This window comes from Stegostoma tigrinum, chromosome 2 (genome assembly GCF_030684315.1).
Source record: "Stegostoma tigrinum isolate sSteTig4 chromosome 2, sSteTig4.hap1, whole genome shotgun sequence".
NCBI lineage: Eukaryota > Metazoa > Chordata > Chondrichthyes > Orectolobiformes > Stegostomatidae > Stegostoma > Stegostoma tigrinum.
In genome coordinates, this window is record NC_081355.1 from 5,620,192 (window position 1) to 5,641,483 (window position 21,292).

General features: G+C 43.2%; 1 protein-coding gene across 7 annotated transcripts in view; it reads left to right on the top strand.

Annotated features, from left to right (window-relative positions):
* Window positions 1-21,292, top strand: part of LOC125447505 (cadherin-20-like) — a 159,208-nt gene that overhangs the window by 57,977 nt on the left and 79,939 nt on the right. For 2 of the 7 annotated variants that reach the window (XM_048521946.2, XM_048521978.2), the window contains exons 2-3: window positions 11,933-12,035; window positions 14,696-14,790. The exons of 4 other annotated variants lie outside the window; for them this stretch is intronic. The gene's annotated coding sequence lies outside the window, so the exon portion shown is untranslated. The remainder of the gene's footprint in view (window positions 1-11,932; window positions 12,036-14,695; window positions 14,791-21,292) is intronic. One more of the 7 variants, XM_048521962.2, reaches the window with a different exon arrangement.

Genomic DNA, 21,292 nt, shown 5'->3' on the forward strand with positions numbered 1-21,292 from the left:
GAAGAGATGAGCTCTGTGGGGCAGGAGCAGGCAAAAACAATAGGTCTGTCTGGGCAGTCCTGTTGGAATTAGATGGCTGAAAGCTGGTGGAGTGCAAATGTAAGGAATGCACAAAATGTGAGATTCGAAGGATTTGCAGGAAGGATTGTTAAGCTGGAGATAGGGATGAGTGAGACCATGGAGGGGTCTGAGTACAGGATCTGAAAGGATCGAAAGGTTCAAAGCTGGAGGCTATCTTGGGGAAAGGTTGAGAGTGACGGCTGCAAGCTTCAGGTTTATCAACCAACTCTGCACTGATCTCCATAATAGCTCAAAGACACTTCCATTCCTTCATAGTTCCCCAATCCTCAGTGGAAAAGTGCAATGATGCACACTCTTATGGGAGTAACAAGTACCTTGAGAACATATGAAATAGGGGCAGGTGTAGGCCATTTGACCTCTTGAGTATAGTGTATTAATTGATGAGATCATGACTGATCTACTTCAACCCAACCTTTCTGCACTCTCCGCATATCCATTGATTCCTTTGCTATCTGTAAATCTATAACCTGCCTTATCAATGACTGAGCACAACAATTAATCCTTCGAATGAGGAAATCTCTCTTCTTCTCAGCCTTAAGTGATTATTTTGAAAAAATAACGCAGTATCCTCAGCCAAGGAAGAAATGCTCTCAGCCTCTATCATCGAGCTCCTTAAAAGAACTGTATACATTTCAATCAGATCACCTCTCATTCTTCCAAACTCTGAGGAATGTAGGCCTGGCCAACTCAATCCCTCCTCATCGTAATCAGTCTAATGAACTTTGGTTATACTCCCACCAGGCCAAGTGTGACCTTCCATAGGTAAGAGGTCAAAACTACACACAGTACTCTAAACTTGATTTTACTAAATCCTGTAAATTTGTGCTAAAACTACTTCTGTGCAGAATTCCAATTTGTTGTGACAAAAAGTTAACTTTGTCACCAGCTACCAGGAACTCATCAGCAATCCTAGCCCCTAATATTGCTTTGGAATTGCTATTGGAAAAAAAACACTTTCAGATATTTTTCTGTCTTTCCAAATGCCCACACATCTTTTAGATGTGTTTGTGGGCTTTGTTTCCAGCAGGATTTCTTTATCTGTTGTAGCAATGCTTACAATATCCCCCTCCTTATATAGGAAACTAGGATGTGAGTAATACGGTATTGAAAGATCCAACAGAATATTTACTACAGCTTGCTGGATACATTTGTGTGTGGGTTTACATCAAGCTATTTGGTTCTCAAAGAGTAGTTCACTTTCAGAAATAGTAGGAACTGCCAATGCTAGAGAACCTGAGATAACAAGATGTAGAGCTAGATGAACGCGCAGCAGGCCAAGCAGCATCAGAGAAGCAGGAAAGCTGAGGTTTCAGGTCGAGACCCTTCTTCAGAATTTCTGTGTGTTTGCAGCTCTATTGTGTACATCAGTTGTACACTTTCAGAAGCCTGTCATGCTTCAAGTTGCCTTAATTAAGTTAGATTCTGAGACCTTTATGCACCCAGGTCACATTGCAGTGTTACAATGATGACACCATGAGAATTACTGTTAAAAATGCATGAACACAATGCGTCTCTTAACCATTTACTAATGTACTGACCATGAGACATAACACAACATGATATATTCAACTGCTGTCATTCCTTATCATGGAACATTCCATAAATATAATCACAGGAAGCTGAGCAAACAGCCAGTTCCCCACTGGTTTATACAGAAAATTTACTCACAGGCTGTTTATTGTCTAATTGAAAAACATGTTGGAAGAATGGATAATATTAAAGCAACTGAGCCATCACATATTGCACTGGTCCACTGACCTTTGAAATATCAAAGCTCGTTAAGATTTCTATGACATTAAAAGTTGTTGATGGGGAGAGCAGTAAGACTCTTTCAATATTCACAGAATGTGTGTAACAAATATGTTTTGAGCTCTTCAACTCACAGCAACCATTTAGTGATGAATATTCAAGAGAGGAATGTAACACTATGTTACACACCTATTACTGAAATCACTGTTTCATTCCTCAGGCCAATTACTGTTTATGATGCAAAGCAACATAGTGTGACATAAATTCAAATGGGTTTGCACTCCCTTGTGTCATTTCCAGAGTGCTGACATTTCAAGGTTATGTTCACATTGGCGCTACGTCTGAGGCATCTACAGAAGTCAATTTGAATACTTAAACACTCATTAGTGAGCACTTCAGCGTTCGTTTTCCCAACATCTCTTTTATATTTAAACAGGAATGAAAGAGTTGACAGTCAGATTTCTGCCCAAAGTAGTCAACAAGAGAAAAGGAAAAGGCAAGATTATTTTGCCCTTGAAGTACAATTGCTGAAAAATCCAGAACAATCCATTTTTAAATTAATTCATGAGATGTCGGTGTTTGCTGTTGAGGCCAACATTTATCGCTTGTCCGTAACCGACTTTGAGAACTTGGTGATGAGCTACCACCTTGACCCACAGCAGCAGTGCCACTTCACACCAAGTTTTACTTTGGGTGTAGAGATAAGGTGACTTATTTTTATTCATTCTTGGGCCTTGAACATTGCTGGCAAGGCCAGTATATATTGTCCATCCCTGATGCCTATTGAAAAGGTGGTCATATTGAACCGCTGCCTTATTTTGTTGGTAGGGACACTCACAGTGCTGTTTATATCCAGGAATTTGACTGAGTGACTCTGAAGGAATGGCAGTCTAGTTCCAGGTCAGGTCAGTGAGTGGATTGCAGAGCGTGGTGTTCCTATGTATCCGCTGTCCATGTCCTTCCCAGCGGTAGATGTTGCAGATTAGGACAGTGCTACTGAAGTAGTCTTGGTGAGTTGCTCCAGCATCTGCAGTTCCCATTATCTCTGATGTTAAAAGGTGTGTGTTTGATTGAATGTAGAACTCTGTCACAAAGCTCAAGTTGTCTGAAGAAATACTTAAACCTTAAACTTATGAATTTTTATTCTTTCGTGGGACATGGACTTTACCAGCATTTATTGCCCATCCTTATTTGACCTTGAGAAGGTGTTTTCCTGAACCACTGCAGTCCATCTGCTGTGGATTGACCCACAATTTCCCCAAGAATGGAATTCCAGGATTTTGACCCAGCGACACTGAAGGAATGGCAATGCATTTCCAAGTCAGGATGGTGAGTAGCTTGGAGGGGAACTTACAAGTGGTCATATTCCTATGTATCTGCTGCCCTTGTCCTTCTAAATGGAAGAGTCTGTGGGTTCGGAAAGTGCTACCGAAAGATCTTTGGTGAATTTCTGCAGTGCATCTTGTAGATAGTGCAAACTGCTGTTACTGAGTGTTGGTGATGGAGGGTATGGAAGATTATGGATGTCATGTCAATCAGGGCTGTTTTGTCCTGAATGCTGTCAAATTTCTTGAGTGTTGTTGGAGCTCCATCCAGCCAGGCAAGTGGGGAATGTTCCATCATGCTCCTGACTTGTGGATTGTAGATGATTGATCAGGCTTTTGGGAGTCAGGAGCTGAGTTACTTGCCATGATATTCATAGCCTGTGACCTTCTCTTGTAGCTAATGTGTTTATGTGGCGAGTCCAGTGGAGTTTCTGGTCAACGGTGACTTAAATGCTTACTTGACATTTCCAACATTACAACCGCAACTATACTTACAAAGCATTTCTGTACAGACTTTTGCGGCATTCTGAGTTTGCAATGGAAGTTCATTCTTTTTTCTGTTGGGGTAGTAGTTTTATTGCTTGAAACTTTGATGGTTTCACTATACACAGACCATTTGCATTGTAAGACACATTAGAATAGCGAGTTTTTGAGAAGATTTCATCATGGTAGCCCACAAACCCACCAACACACTAAAACAGCAGCTAATGAACTTAAAAGACCCTATACAGACAACAAGCAAAACGAACATCATTTACAAAACACCCTGCAAGAACTGTGACAAACACTGCATTGGACACACAGGCAGAAAGCTAGCCACCAGGATACATGAACATCAACTAGCCACAAAACGACATGACCCACTATCACTAGTATCCTTACATACAGATGAGGAAGGGCACCACTTTGATTGGGACAACACGTCCATCCTAGGACAAGCCAAACCGAGACACGCACGAGAATTCCTAGAAGCATGGCATTCCAACCGGAACTCCATCAACAAACACATTGACTTGGAGCCCATCTACCACCCTCTGAGAAAAAGAACAGGAAATGGCATCACCAACCCAAGGAAACCTAACCAGATAAATAGAAAGCAGAACATAACACCAGCGCTTCACCAGAGGCTCACTGATGATGTTACCTAGAATGGTGACGGATTGTCTGAGAACGAACCTTCCAGCTCAGTGAACAAACTTATATCCAGAACCACACATTAGAATGGAATTCCAAAACTCAGGAAATAAGTAGGGATTCCAAAGTTTGTGAGGCATGCATTTTTTGTTTCTACTTGCTCACAGGATATGGGTATTGCTGACAAGGCCAGCACACATTGCTCATCCCTTCTTTCCCTTATATCCCTGAAGACGTTCGTGAACTAGCTGGATTTTTGTGACAGTTGACAATGGTTTCATGGTCAGCATTAGGGTCTTAATTCTGGATTTCTTTTTTCTATTATTTGAATTCAGAATCCACCAGCTGCTGTGACAGAATTCAAACTTGGGCCCCCAGAACATCAGCTGAATTTCTGGGTTAATAGTCTAGTGATAATAACACTAGGCCAATGCATCCTCCAGCTTCAAATGAAGCCTCTTCACCATTGAATGGTTGGATCAATATGCTGTATGTTATTTACCAACATTTTATCTTTCAGGCTGCATTTGTTGGTGCTACAACTGCAAGGAGTGTAATCACCGCCTGTGCATTTGCAGTGCCTGTAATCTCATTGCCAGCGAGACCACATGTAATTTCTAGTAGCGTAGCCCTAGCAAGAACAACTACACACAGAATTTCCCTCTTTGTTCCATGAGTACACAAGCCTTGCAGGATGACATCATCAATGAGATCCTGTATCCAATGATAGGAGAAAGAACCACTTTTATCCAGTCACCTCCTGACCTGGCAGGCCCAAGAGAAGTAGCAAGTAGAGTACAGGCAGGGACGATGCAACAATGTGCCTTTTGAGGGCAGTCAGCACTGACTTCAGCTTCCAAACACGTGCCAACAGCACAGACCTCCTGGTGCAATGCAGTAGGTAAGCAGTATCTTTCAACTGGCATTATAATTTAGTAAATATGATTCAGTACGTGCAGGAGTGAGTGATTCGCTGTGCTAAACCTCAAGCTCAGGGCTTTACCAGCCAAAGGAGATGGAGCTGGTTGTTTCTTCAACAACGCACCATGCATAAAGCGTACTCTGTACAACCCCAGAGAACAAACACAGAGAATGTTGGAAAAACTCAGCGGGTTGAGCAGCATCTGTGGAGAGAGAAACAGTTAATGTTTCAAGTCCAGTATGATTCTTATTCAAAACCTCTTCAAGCAAGTCAGATATACACTTGGTTCACCCATCCATTCCAGAGATGATGCTCTACTGAAACCTCACTGGCTTTCATATAATCATAGAAATCTTACAGCACAGAAGAAGGCCACTCAGCCCATTGTTCCTGCACCAAATGTAATACCTAGTGCGACACACCTTGTCTTTTTCAATATCCCTTGTCACTATTTTTATCCAAATAACTGTTCAATGCCCCTTGGGTGCTTCAAGTAAACCTTCCTCCACCACATTTCCAGGCAGTGCCTTCCAGACCCATGACCAAGTGGACAGACCAGGACGATGTTGATCAGGTTTGCCCTCATCATTTGCACTGGACCCGTAGGTTGTAGTAGGAGGTGATCAAGGCAGCTGAAGTTTCTGCTGAGATGGAGTCAGTGCACGGTGCTCAGTGCAGAGCGCGACTTTTCAACTGTGGAGATACGTGTGCCAATGCTCACAAAGGGCAGACACAGCTAGACATTCACAATCCCCAGTGGAGGATTTGTGTTCGGTTTTAGACAATGGTTGAAATATATGATTGAGCGTTCACTTCCTGCATTGCACTGCATGCACAGCTCCAATCATATTTCCTGATACATCTGAGAGAAGAGAGAAGGGGTGACTTAATAGAGAGATATAAGATGATCAGAGGATTAGATAGGGTGGACATTGTGAGTCTTTTTCCTTGTATGGTGATGTCTAGCATGAAGGGACATAGCTTCAAATTGAGGGGTGATAGATATAGGACAGTTGTCAGAGGTAGGTTCTTTACTCAGTGAGTAGTAAGGGTGTGGAATGCCCTGCCTGCAACAGTAGTAGACTCACCAACTTTAAGGGCATTTAAATGGTCATTGGATAAACATATGGATGATAATGGAACAGTGTAGGTTAGATGGGCTTCAGATTGGTTTCACAGGTTGGCGCAACATGGAGGGCCGAAGGGCCTGTACTGCACTGTAATGTTCTATGTTCTATACACTCTCAAGCAATAGTCAATCTTGTGCTTCAGTCGGCCCCTGAAATTTGGCCCTTAAAACCCGTAGTTCTTTAAGCACCTTGTGCTAATTTTGTGAGCAGGTTTGGTGGCAACAATTCGCAGGATTTTTTTTTCACCATTGCTCTTTTATTATTTTAACATTTAGAAATACCAGCAGAGAGAGTGAGAAAGCCATGTTTGCAGAATTCAGCTCCATGGCTAGCAACCAGGGACATGATCAGCACTTTCAAACGCCCAGCGTGGATTTCAACCCCTTGAAAGATTTGCCTGTACAAAAATATACACCCCAAATTTTATGCCAAAAAATTCAGCCTCAAAAACTCAACTTTTACACAAATAATATGGTTCACACTTACTTGTGTGAGGTAAAATGGTGGAGATCCTTCGTTCACCTCTCACATGTCAGACATCTTTGTGACTGCCTATTCCCATTGTACATCTTTGCACAGATGCTTCACTGTCTCTGGGTACTTTGGGATGAATGTGTGATCAAAGTCAACAGTATTGTGGAATGATGCCAATTCTTCCACTTAAACTGGGTCAGAAGTAGCCTTGATACGATGTGTGAGTCTCAGTCCAGTGCTGTCACTCCACACATCAGAACCTCAATATGACAAGCCATGAACGTTTGTCCCTATTGGGCATCAAATCATTTTACTTCAGTTGAATGGGAGCCACTACTAATTATGAATCATATTCTGCTTTGTCCTTTCAATGGGCAATGGTACCATCGAATAAGCTTAATGCCCCTCAGCCCTGAAGCTTCCTGAATGGGCTAGTTGCTACATTTAGTCCAGGGGCACATTCTGTAGAGTGATGGCACACACCTGATACATGAACAACAGACAGTGCAAGATTTCCTTGCGGTGTTCCACAAGGATCTATTCTGGGTCTTCTTCTATTTGTGATTTTTGTAAGTGATTTGGATAAAGGAGTGGAAGGGTGGATTAGTAAGTTCGCGGATGATACGAAGGTGGGTCACGTTGTGGACAGTGCGGAGGGCTGTTCTAGGTTGCAAAGGGACATTGATAGGATGCAGAGCTGAGTTGAGAAGTGGAAGATGGAGTTTAACCCTGAAAAGTGTGAGGTGATTCATTTTGGAAGGACAAACTTGAAAGCAGAATACAAGGTGAACAGAAAGATTCTTGGCAGCGTGGAGGAGCAGAGGGATCTTGGGGTTCATGCCTGCAGTTCCCTGAAAGCTGCCACCCAGGTGGATAGAGTTGTGAAGAAGGCATGTGGTGTATTAGCTTTCATTAATAGAGGGATTGAGTTCAAGAGCCGTGATGTTATGCTCCAGCTATACAAAAGCCTGGTTCGGCCACATCTGGAGTATTGTGTCCAGTTCTGGTCACCTCATTACAGGAAAGACGTGGAAGCATTGGAAAAGGTGCAGAGAAGATTTACCAGGATATTGCCAGGAATGGAGGGAAGGTCTTACAAGGAAAGGATGAGAGAGCTAGGGCTTTTCTGTTTAAAACGATGAAGGATGAGAGGTGACTTGATAGAGGTGTACTAGATGATCAGAGGTATAGATAGAGTGGACAGCCAGGGACTTTTTCCTAGGGTGGAGATAGCTATTATGAAGGGCATAGTTTTAATGTGAGTGGAGGTAGATATAGGGGACACGTCAGAGATAGTTTCTTTACTCAGAGAGTGGCCGGGGCGTGGAATGCATTACTGGAGAAGGTAGATATAGGGGACACGTCAGAGATAGTTTCTTTACTCAGAGAGTGGCCGGGGCGTGGAATGCATTACTGGAGAGGGTAATGGAGTCAGCCTCATTAGGAGCATTTAAGTGGCTAATAGATAGGCATATGGATGATAGTACAAGGTAGCAGCGGAGGTGAGATTGCTCTTAGGTTTGGGGTAAAAGTTCAGCTCAACATTGTGGGCCGAAGGGCCTACACTGTGCTGTACTGTTCTATGTTCTGTGATAATTGTCTGGATGACCAACTCATGAGGGATGAGTTAAAGCACATTTTGATATGGGGGACCTATGACTGATGTGATTTGATTATATTTGATTTGTTAGTGTCACAGACAAAGATGCAGTGAAAATATTGTTTTGCATGCTAACCAGACAAATCATACAATACAAAAATACATCAGGGTAATAGAACGGGATGCAGAATATAGTGTAACAGCTACAGAGAAGGTAAAGAGAAAGACGAACTCTAAAAAAATTGAGAGGTCCGTTCATAAGTCTGATAATAACAGGGAAGAAGCTGTTCTTAAATCTGCTGGTTCGTGTTTCAAACTTTTGTACCTTCGACCTGCAGAAGAGGGTGGAAGAGAACATAACTGGGGTGGGAGGTGATCAGAGATAATGGGAACTGCAGATGCTGGATAATCCGAGATAACAAAGTGTGGAGCTGGATGAACACAGCAGGCCAAGCAGCACCTTAAGACCACAATAGCTTTTCTGAAATAAATAGGGAGAGAGGGGGAGGCGGACCGAAGATGGATAAAGGAGAAGATAGGTGGGGAGGTAGGGAGGAGATAGGTCAGCCCGGGGAGGACGGACAAGTCAAGGAGGCGGGATGAGGTTAGTAGATAGGAAATGGATGTGCGGCTTGAGGTGGGAGGAAGACAAGAGAGTTGCAGTGGGAGAGAGATCCCCTGAGGTTTGTCCACAGGGTGGAGCTCCTAAGATGCTGCTTGGCCTGCTGTGTTCATCCAGCTCCACACTTTGTTTTCTGGTGTGGGAGGTGTCTTTGGTTATATTATATAATAAAATGTGAGGCTGGATGAACACAGCAGACCCAGCAGCATCTCGGGAGCACAAAAGCTGACGTTTCGGGCCTAGACGGGTCTAGGCCCGAAATGTCAGCTTTTGTGCTCCTGAGATGCTGCTGGGCCTGCTGTGTTCATCCAGCCTCACATTTTATTATCTTGGATTCTCCAGCATCTGCAGTTCCCATTATCACTTATCTTTGATTATATTGGCTGCTTTTCCAAGGCAGTGGGGAGTGCAGACAGAGTCAGTGGAAGGAAGGCTGGATTTCATAATGGACTGGGCTGCGTTCACAACTCACTATAATTTCTTACAGTCTTGGGCAAAGCTTGCCGTAGCACACTGTAATGCATTCAGATAAGATGTTTTCTATTGTGCATCCACAAAAATTGGTAAGTCTTTGTGCACATGCTGAATTTCCTTCGCCTTCTGAGGAAGCAGAGGCATTGGTGTGCTTTCTTAGCTGTGGTGTCGATGTGGATGGACCAGAATAGACTGTGATATTTACTCCAAGGAGCTTTGAAGCTGTCAACCACCTCTCCCTCAGCATTGAAACCGAAAGGGGCATGTCCTCCACTCTGCATCCTGAAGTCGATGACCAGTACCCTCATTTTGCTGACATTGAGGGAAGAGATTGCACTCTTTAACACCATGACGCAAAGCTGTCTATCTCCTTCCTGTACTCTGACCTGTCGTTGTTTGAGATCATTAATAACCTCTGAAAGCATTTCATAATGTTGGATGTCAGAGTCACCTGGTGGTAGCCATTAAGGCACATTGCCTGATTTTGCTTTGGCACCTGGATGGTAGTGGTCTTGAGGGTGGAGTCATGAGGAGGCACCTGCTATTACACACTGCCCATGGTTAGCCACAAATAGTCTCCTTAGCAGCCAGTCATTCTCCTAACCCGACTGTTATCTACTCCTTTTTCTGTCCAAGTGCTCTCCTGTCTCTCTTCGGGCTCTATCCCCACCTATCTGTTGCTCCTTACTGCCTACCCTGTCCTCTGTATAAAAACGCATTTTCATAGTTACCACCAGTTCTGAAGAAGGGTCACTGGACCTGAAACATTAACTCTGATTTCTCTCCACAGATGCTGCCAGACCCGCTGAGCTTTTCCAGCAATTCCTGTTTTTGTATCTGATTTCCAGCATCTGTGGTTCTTCTGTATTTTTTATTCTGCTTTTTTTTTGCATTGCGCAATTAATGAATGAGGTATTTATTCGCTCACTGATAGTCTCTGGGTTGCTTCAGATCCTGTGACACTCGGATTGACACAGAAAGGTCTGCTACTGGCGGAGGCAACGAGGCCAAAGAAAGAAAGCAAAACTCAGAGGCAGGCTGCTCAGCAGAGACATTGGGAAACATTACTGCTTTCAAAGAGTGATAATTGTGTATTGCTCCCACATCCAAAGTTTAATATGGTAACTCCAAATTCGATGATAGATTATTGCTCGTCAAGAGCAAACTAGGAAAAGGAGGCAGAGCAGGTGGATAAAGTTAAGAAACAGATCGCTCTGATCTCTCTGGAACAGGTTCAAGGGGCTGAATGGCCTACCCATTTATTCCTGTGTTTCATAAGTTCCTCGGGAAGCAAACAAAAGCGATTTGAAATGCCACAAATCCTTCCAGTGAATGTGGAAACGTCTGATCATAAAATAGAATCATAGAATCACCACATTGTGGAAACAGGCCATTCAGCCCATTGAGTCTGCATGGACCATCTGAAGAGAATCCCACCCTGACCTACCCCCCACCTCCTCTGCTGTATCTCTGTAACCCTTATTTCCTAAACCACCTAGCCTGTTCATCTTTGCAGTGTGGGAAGAAACCCACACAGACAGAGGGGAAATGTGCAAACTCCTCATGGACAACCACCCAAGGCTGAACTGAGGTCTCTGGTGCTGTGATGCAGATAGTGCTGCCCGTTGAGTCACAGTGCTGCCCATTGAGTCACAGTGCTGCCCATTGAGTCTGTCCTACGTGTATCAGGCAAAACTTGCAAGGAAGGCAGGAAATGGCCATTGGCATGTTTGTGAAACTGAAGGTTGACTCTAACTGGGTTGAATGGAGGTATGGGGTTGGTGTAGCGGTTCTGTCGACTCTAACTGGGTGGAATGGAGGTATGGGGTTGGTGTAGCGGTTCTGTCGACTCTTAACTGGGTGGAATGGAGGTATGGGGTTGGTGTAGCGGTTCTGTCGACTCTAACTGGGTGGAATGGAGGTATGGGGTTGGGGTAGCGGTCCTATCGTTGGTAGAAAGTTCATCCATCCCTTGGTCAGATTTTGCTACGCAACATGAGCAATACAGAGAACACCAACTTGGACTGTGTCCCAAATCCCTGATGTTCCCTGGGCCCAGGCTGTGTTGTTCCTCACTGCAGGAACCTTATCCTTATGGAGGTTTGAGGTTTAGGGCATGTCACTTTCCTCTGGATGATGCCTTACATCAGCAGCATGATGATACCTTTCAGAATTATGGACACTAATGTGCTTGAAAACAAAGAAAAATAGTTTCCGTCAGTTCCTACAGTAACCACCATTTTCAGGGAATACTGGAGTATTGTGTATTATCCAGAAAAATGCCAAATAACCATTGATAAATGATTTTACCATTTTGAGCTACTTTTCAGTCATAGACACAATGAAACATTCACCAACATATTCAAGCTACAAACAAGGAAATTACATTTCTGCATAAAATTCTTTTTGATCTGCTTTCAGTATGGCTACAGAAGTACACGTCGCTGAAAGGGAACAAGAATTACAAATATCCCCCAGACCTTTACTCCACAGGAAAATGAAACAATGAAGCTTCATTGCTGCGGTACTCAATGATTTGATTTTTTTTTTATTTGAGTGAGTTCCTATGTTCCCTGATCTAAATTTACTGTGCTTGATTGGGTAGCAGGCTTGAGAGCTTAACTTCCAGAGGTAGACTTGTGAAGCCTAAATGTTTGATGTGTGGAGACACTTTGTAATTGAAGAAATATTTTTAAAAAGCTGTAAACATACCAGTTGTAGACTTGCAGCAATGTAGAGATTAAGCAGCCCATAGGCCACAAATACCATACAAGTTGCCACCAGACTTTAACACAACTATGTTCTGGAGAACAAACCAATAATATGAAATTTTCCTTGAAATAAGAGTTTAAAACAGAAATGGCTGCTTCATAGAAAGCCAGTTTATTTAGCTAAAAGGAATGTCACTTTCAAAAGAAATGTCTTTCAATGTGAATTATCACTCAACTTGGAAAGAGAGAAATAGGTCTCTCAGAAAAATATACATAATATGTGTTCATTCAATTTGTTGCAAAGATTTTCGTTCTATCCTAGATGTTAATGGTGAACTCGAATAGAGATAAAAACTGCTTCTTAACCATGCTTCCTGAATTAAAATTGTCCTATATAGTTGTAAAATGGCTTCATCAACATTTGACAGGGTAGGAACTGACAGTCTACCAGGGAGAAGAGAATTACAGGTTTGGTTATTTAGAGCAGAAATGAGGAGAAATTTCTTCAATCAGAGAGCTGTGAATCTTTTGAATTCTCCAACCCACAGAGCTCAGGCTGCTCATTTATTGAATGTATTCAAGACAGAGATCACTCAATTTTGAGGAAATTGAGAGATATGAGAATAAGGCAGGAAAATGGGTTTGAGCAGAAGGTCTGCCATGATATTATTGAGTGACTGAAGGAGCCAAATGGCCTACTCTTGCTCCCATTTCCTACATTCCGATTAAGAAGCCTTGATAACTGAGTCTGCGCAAATTGCAGAACCAAGTTCAGTTAATCTCAGAAGCTTCTAACTAAATCAACAATACAAGATGATGATTGGTTTTGTTCAGGATTTCCGTCCTGCTCAAGATCTCAAATTGGTTCAGAAATAGTCACTTCGTCCGAAGGATTTCTGGCAGCATTTCAGATCCCTGCCCAATAAAATAAAGTTAGAAATCGCATGACACCAGGTTATAGTCCAACCGGTTTATTTGAAATCACAAGCTTTCAGACTCTTAACTCATTCAGGTGTAATAAAATAAAGCGATCTTTCAATATTTTACAACTGCTGTGAATTCTGGCTGAGATTTATGCCATCCCCTGCCATCTCCAGTCCTCTCCTGGTTTTCCAATGCAAACGTGTCTGGATTTTGTTTTACTGTGCCCTTATACTTGTCTGCACGGTGACTGTATCAAATCTATTTCTACGCTGCATTGTAGGGAGCCACAGTTGGTCTTGTTCCTCCAATCCTTCCATTTTCACAATGAAAAGAAGAGCCCAGGATAAACCGCTATTCAATTTGTTCTGGTAATTATTACTTAACTTCAACTGCACAGAGGGCGTTCTGGAGCAGAAGACCACCCAGCCATTTTGTGAGGGGCTGGGGGTCTTCAGAGTGGGAGGGACAAGGGGAGACTGTCCTTTCTGCTAGATCAGTCAGGCATGTGGAGATAGATTGCCTGGACTGCTAAACAGCTGGATACTTATTGAGAACATAGCATATGAGGGAAAGAAAGACTAGGAAAAATGGGGTGGCTTAATAGTGCAAAGGGAAGATAAAAGTGTTCAGTCAATAAAGGAAAGTTTTTAAAAAATCAACCATCACCATCTGGCTACACCACATTCAGAGGTCATTATGTGAATTTTGACCCATCTGGAACAATACATCGCTGTTTTCCACTAACACTTTCAGAAGAGAGAATCAGCTCTCTGGAGGAAATGGGAATTTTTTCTTTCTCACAGTTCAAATAGGGAACAATTTTAACAATGTTACCACAAAAATCAATCTGTATTATCTTAAAAGTAATTTCCCTCCTAATTGATCATCTTTTCGGAACAATGTCTCATTCTTAAAATCTTGTTATACTTAATGGCAGTCCTTTGTTCTATTGACTGTTAATGAAACGCCAGAAAACACTGAAGTCAACTTCCTTCGTTTTCCACTTGAGACTTCTGCACTGAATAGAAAAATAATGAAAGGACATTTAGAAAAAAAGTCTTGAAAATTGGATGACATTCGTAACAAATGTTTGAGAACGTGATGGGTTCCAGGGCTGATTTTTTTGTGGCTGTCTTTGAGTACTAAAGATGTAGTAACTGGAGTAACAAATGTTGCCTTCACTTGACTTGCAAATGCATAAACGTGAAGTAGGTCCCTTTGTTCTTTCAGTTCCCCACCACCACCCCCCCATGCTAGCTTGTGTTTGCATCATCATTTGTTTAGTATCTGCATCAGTATTACTGTTGGCTGCAGTTCATGTATTTCTGAATGTAATTTGTGTCACTGAAAAGGAAAACTTGCCCCGACCCCCACCCCACTCCACTCTCCCACCAACTTTGAAAATACTGTTTGCTCTGATTGGCTTTTCTTCCGAGATCTCTTGCCATAGAAAGTCGATTTGACTGTCAAAAGGTTTTGAATCAGTTCAGAGGCAGCTGCATTGAGGAACCGCAGAGTTGACTGTTCATGGTGACTGTTTTGCTACCAGCTTCGACGTAGGGGACCTGTTACAAGCAAAGAGACGCTTGCTTTCGACAGATCAGAGCTAAAATCTTTTAATTTCTTCAGCAAAAAATTCACAAGGTAAGAACTGATGCTTTTCCTGTTCCAAAGTAAAATGGGAGACACTGCATTTTTTTTTCTCCCAGTCACCAGTTGTGGAGTTTGAAAGTTGAATGATAGCCTTTCCTGGCATCTTTGTTAACTCTCACCGAGGCTTTCCCTAAAATAAGTATATAATTTTCTTTTGTTGGAAGCATCATGATGGTTTTGTTGGCATTTGTGTTACTCTGTCATCCATACGTTAGTCAATGCATTTTTGTGTCAGGCTTGCCCATAAGAATTCGTCATTGACAACATTTTATGCAAAATAGGCAATTGCAGTCACAGACTGCTTGGTAGTGGTTTAGACTTTTATAGCACCCTACAAATTGGAGAGGGGGAGAGAGAGAGTCAGAGATGGAGGGAAAGGCAGAAATAAATATTAGATGTTGAATAGATGGAAAGAGAGGTAGAAAAAGATGGAAAGGTCAAAAGATGGAGAAATGAACAAATAGACAAAATTGGGGAAGGGGATGAATATTACTTGGGATATTCAGGAAAGTAGAGTTGAGGTTAAAATCAGATTAGTCATGATCTTATTGAAGGGCAGAGCAAGCTCAAAGGTTCAAGTAGCGAAGCCTTGCTGCTTGCTCATAAGTTTGTATGAATTGATACAAAGACCATAGATTAGGAACAAAGTTTTGTCAATATGTGTTTGTGAACCTTTTTTGGTTTTGGAATTAATTAAAGGCATTTTTCTTGTCCATTTTCCCATTGTTTCATCCCTTTTGGATACTCTCCATACCTCTAATTGAATACCATTTTACACCACATTGCCTCTTAGTCCTTCCCTTGCCCATTACCATGTTCACATCTGTTGTTCGTAGAGATTTCAGCTTGTGGGACATTGCATGTGTAATCTGGTGCCTTTGGTTTACCAGAATGATCTACTCAGTTTGTTAAGCCTTAGAGATGGGCAGAGTGATCACACAGCCATGAAGAAGCTGCAAGTGACAAAGTTAGAAGCCACACATCGCCAGGTTATCGTCCACCAGATTTATTTGAAATCACAAGTTTTTGGAGCACAGCTCCTTTGGAAGGTAAAGTGTCCACCTGACATAGGGGCTGTGCTCTAAAGGCTAGTCTAACACTGGTGCCTCCACATCATTGCAAGAGACCTTCAGCAGAATGTAACACAGGACACTGCCTCCAAATTTCCCTGTGAATCATTCCCGTTACTGGTTTACCCTGCATCCTCTCTTCTGTAAAGTCACATTGCACAAAAGTTCCATTAACAAAGTTGTACATTTTATAAATTTAATGAGACTCGCAGCAATGACACTAGTTTGGAACTGTGTGGTAAATTAATTTACAGGGCAAACTCACACAGGTAAATTCAAGAACAGTGAACACTGCATCAACAACTTGTATTTATTTGATGATAATAAAATGTGAGGCTGGATGAACACAGCAGGCCAAGCAGCATCTCAGGAGCACAAAAGCTGACGTTTCGGGCCTAGACCCTTCATCAGAGAGGGGGATGGGGGGAGGGAACTGGAATAAATAGGGAGAGAGGGGGAGGCGGACCAAAGATGGAGAGTAAAGAAGATAGGTGGAGAGAGTGTAGGTGGGGAGGTAGGGAGGGGATAGGTCAGTCCAGGGAAGACGGACAGGTCAAGGAGGTGGGATGAGGTTAGTAGGTAGCTGGGGGTGCGGCTTGGGGTGGGAGGAAGGGATGGGTGAGAGGAAGAACCGGTTAGGGAGGCAGAGACAGGTTGGACTGGTTTTGGGATACAGTGGGTGGGGGGGAAGAGCTGGGCTGGTTGTGTGGTGCAGTGGGGGGAGGGGATGAACTGGGCTGGTTTAGGGATGTAGTAGGGGAAGGGGAGATTTTGAAACTGGTGAAGTCCACATTGATACCATTAGGCTGCAGTGTTCCCAGGCGGAATATGAGTTGCTGTTCCTGCAACGTTCGGGTGGCATCATTGTGGCACTGCAGGAGGCCCATGATGGACATGTCATCTAAAGAATGGGAGGGGGAGTGGAAATGGTTTGCGACTGGGAGGTGCAGTTGTTTGTTGTGAACTGAGCGGAGGTGTTCTGCAAAGCGGTCTCCAAGCCTCCGCTTGGTTTCCCCAATGTAGAGGAAGCCACACCGGGTACAGTGGATGCAGTATACCACATTGGCAGATGTGCAGGTGAACCTCTGCTTAATGTGGAACATCTGCCAATGTGGTATACTGCATCCACTGTACCCGGTGTGGCTTCCTCTACATTGGGGAAACCAAGCGGAGGCTTGGGGACCGCTTTGCAGAACACCTCCGCTCAGTTCGCAACAAACAACTGCACCTCCCAGTCGCAAACCATTTCCACTCCCCCTCCCATTCTCTTGATGACATGTCCATCATGGGCCTCCTGCAGTGCCACAATGATGCCACCCGAAGGTTGCAGGAACAGCAACTCATATTCCGCCTGGGAACCCTGCAGCCATATGGTATCAATGTGGACTTCACCAGTTTCAAAATCTCCCCTTCCCCTACTACATCCCTAAACCAGCCCAGTTCATCCCCTCCCCCCACTGCACCACACAACCAGCCCAGCTCTTCCCCCCCACCCACTGCATCCCAAAACCAGTCCAACCTGTCTCTGCCTCCCTAACCGGTTCTTCCTCTCACCCATCCCTTCCTCCCACCCCAAGCCGCACCCCCAGCTACCTCCTAACCTCATCACACCTCCTTGATCTGTCCCCTCCCTACCTCCCCACCTACACTCTCTCCACCTATCTTCTTTACTCTCCATCTTCGGTCCGCCTCCCCCTCTCTCCCTATTTATTCCAGTTCCCTCCCCCCATCCCCCTCTCTGATGAAGGATCTAGGCCCGAAACGTCAGCTTTTGTGCTCCTGAGATGCTGCTTGGCCTGCTGTGTTCATCCAGCCTCACATTTTATTATCTTGGAATCTCCAGCATCTGCAGTTCCCATTATCTCTGAGACTTGTATTTATTTGGCATGCTTAACATGGTCAAACATGTAAGGTTCTTCACAACCTCGTTAGAAACTAAAATCAGACGTGAAGCTCAGAAAGGAGCTATTAGGGCACCTGACCAAATATCTGGTAGAGGAGACGGGTTTTAAAGAGTGCCCTTAAAAGGGGAATAAGATAGACAGGTAGAGAGGCGTATGAAAAGAATTTGAGAACTTATACCCCAGGAAATTGAAGATGCTCAAAAGACAAGTATTAGAGGGATACAAGTATTTCAGAGGCTTTCAGAGCAAATTTCAAAAAGATGGGTGAGGCTGGAGAGGTACTTGGGGGGCAAGAAATGGATGAGGATTTAAATGTAAAATTAATGGCATTGCTTAATTTGGAGTCAGTGCAGGTTGGTGACCAGTGGGAGGGGTAATAGGCAAAGAGAGTGGAGGAATGAACAGAGTTTGAGGGAACAGATGAACAACAGAGTTTGGATAACCTCAGGCTTAGAAAGTATCAGAGGTGTAAGTTGGACAGGAATGCATTAGATTAGTCAAGTCTAATGTAACAAAGGTGTCGATGAGGGTTTCCAATAGTGAATAAGCAGTGACAGAAAGAATAATGTAACGGAGGTGAACATGAGCGCTTTTGGGATAGCATGGGTGAGATCGTTAGTTCGGCTAAGGCAGAAATGGCACCAAGATTGCAAACAGTCTAATTCAGGTGCTTAACGTTGTCAAAGGGAGGGAGTGGCACTGGTGGGTGGTGAATTAATTTTCTAATGAAGGCTGAAGATACTGTATCACAGAATTATGACAGTGACAGAGGAAGCCCATCATTCCTGCACAGGTTAGGCAAATGGGATGAGGTGGCCAACAGTGGAAACATTTGGAAAATGCTGTGTTTTTGAGGACACTGCTGAGGCTTACCATGGAGGTAAGAAACAGGAGGGGTGGTGAGGCTGTGACACTTGTGATCATCTGAGTTGACAGTGCAGAGAGAGCAAGGAAGACAATTGCAAATGATTCTCTGGATCCAGTTAAATAGGTTACAATGGACCACAGCAAGTTCAGTCCCAGTGATGGTGAAGAGACTTTGGAGGAGGACAGTGTGGTCAAACATGTTACAGGTTACAGACAAGCTAAGAAGGGCAAGAATACAAAGTCGACAGACAGGAGGCTGGAAAAACACAGCAAGCATCTGGAGGAGGAGAGGTCAATGTCTTGGGTATTACCTTTCTTCAGGACTGAATGTGGGGACCCCAGAGAGCTGCAGATAAGTCAGGTGGGCGGAGGGCCACCAAAAGGTGGTGATAGGTGCATGCTTTTTAGAAATAGATAATGCTCAAAATACTCAGGAATCAGAAATCATCTTTGCAGAGAAAGAGAGTTAACATTTCAAGGTGCAATGACCCATTAACGTACTGATGAAGAATCAGGGACCTAATCAGAGCATTCATGATGATCTGAAGACATAGGCAGAAATTTTGTCTTTCAAGTTAATGTCCTGGTATTGGTGGTCAATCAGGGTCTCAAACACACATAGTTGGATAGAGTGGAGGGGTACCTGGGTTTCTGCCACCATTATATTAGTGACAGTTCATGAATTAACTGTTGTCCTGTGCAAGACGAGTTCCCGTCCTACAGCAGTTCAGCACCAATACCAGGAGTGGCAGCTGCCATTGAGGTTCACCTGGACCCTGGAGACTAAAGAAACTTTTGAAAAAAGAGACATTCACTCCCATCCCTGTAGCAGCACCCTGACCAATAAACAATACCTTGCCCAGTTTGAACTTAATAAATCAAGTAAGATTGACAGTTCCTGCTATGCCAATCATTATCCAAGCAACCAACATCATCATCTCATACTCTATCAATTGTGGTTCCCTATCTCCATTTGGTTTTCTTGTGTTTCAGTCCTGATGAATTCAAAACCAAAAACCTTGACTCTGTTTCTTTTTAACAAAGTCTGTCTACTACCAAGCAATTATTGCTTTAAAAAGCTTTAAGAAATAAATAAATAGAGAGGGAGCTCATCTGATCTAATCTCTGCAGCTGTGAGTCTTGTCTTCATTGCCCATGCTCCCTGTTGACGACTTAAAATTGATTTTGCCCCATCACCCAGTCACTATTCGTACCACAGTCAGTAACATGCCAAATACATACCTGCACACACGTACAAGCACACACACACGCACACATACACACAATCCCGGTGAGTAGTTGCTGTCATACTGCATTCTGGTTACCAACTGCTGGCAGCTTCTGTTTCGGATAGTTTATTGCCACCTGTCAAACTCTTTTAAATGTTTAGTCAACAAAATTGGGTTAAACAGCCTATAATGTACCTCTAACAAAAACACAAACTAATGGTTAACCCAATCCTGCATAAGGTAAGCAGAGACCCTCTCAAATCAAAATAACATTTTGACCGATTCTAAAGAACAGTCATTGGAACCAAAGCATTAACTCTGTTTTCTCTCTGCGGAAATTGCTAGACCTTCTGAGCTCCTCCAGCACTTTCTGTTTTTTTTAATGTTCCAAAGTAACATTGCCCAGGCAATCCACCCCTGTCTACACTGAGTCCAAGGGCCTCTCTAATTATTTGTGGTAGAGGATTGACATCTGGTGAGTCTCAACAAGAGGCGTTTGTCATATATAACAAGCTGTAGGTTATTGTGAGATAACAAGGTGTAGAGCTGAATGAACACAGCACGCCAAGCAGCATCAGAGGAGGAGAAAAGCTAATGTTTCGGGTCTAGACCCTTCTTCAGAAATGTTTATTGTGTAACTGGAATAGATACAAGTTTTTTCACTAGTTAGGCATAATTACTTCAGATGATCGAGAGCCAGGTATGTCACTCCAGATGGAGTGGAGCTTAATGCGACTTCATTACCTTGTACAACATCTGCCTGGCCCGCTGAGAATTTCCAGCCTTTTCTTTATTTCAGAGTTGTACCATCTAATTGACGTGAGGTTTACATCTGTCACAGTCTCTCAGAATACCAGTTGTGTCTTTGCTAAGAGCTTTCTTAATAGTGTAGTGAAACCATGATTAGAGGAATTCTGACATGCACAGAGAACTGTAAAGGGTATCAGCTAATTCAGGAAGCAGGTGGTGAAGTCCGATGACTGGCAGTTTAGTAGGAATGGGATTCAGGGAGCCAAAGATGGGTTTCCTGAAGTTGAGCTTGGAAAAGATCTGAGTAAGTTCAGAGAGCAATTTGGGAAATGAGTTCAGGCAATGAGTCGAAAGGAACTTGAGACAATGCTGGGCCTTCTGGGCCAGTGAAATAGAGGGAAGCAGCAGATTTAACTGATTGGATACTCCCAATCTTAGCAACAAAGAGGTTTTAAGTAAAGGTAGACTGGATGGAAAAGGCATATTTAGAAGATGTTTCACAGTCACGTGATCATGAAACTACAAGATTACAGTGAAAACCCAAATACTTTGTTAATGTCTTTTAGGTAAGTAAATCTCCTGTCCTAACCTGGTCTGGCTTGCATGTGACTCCAGGCCAACAGCAATATGTCCTCTGAAATGGTGGAACAAGCCACTCAGTTCAAGGGCAATT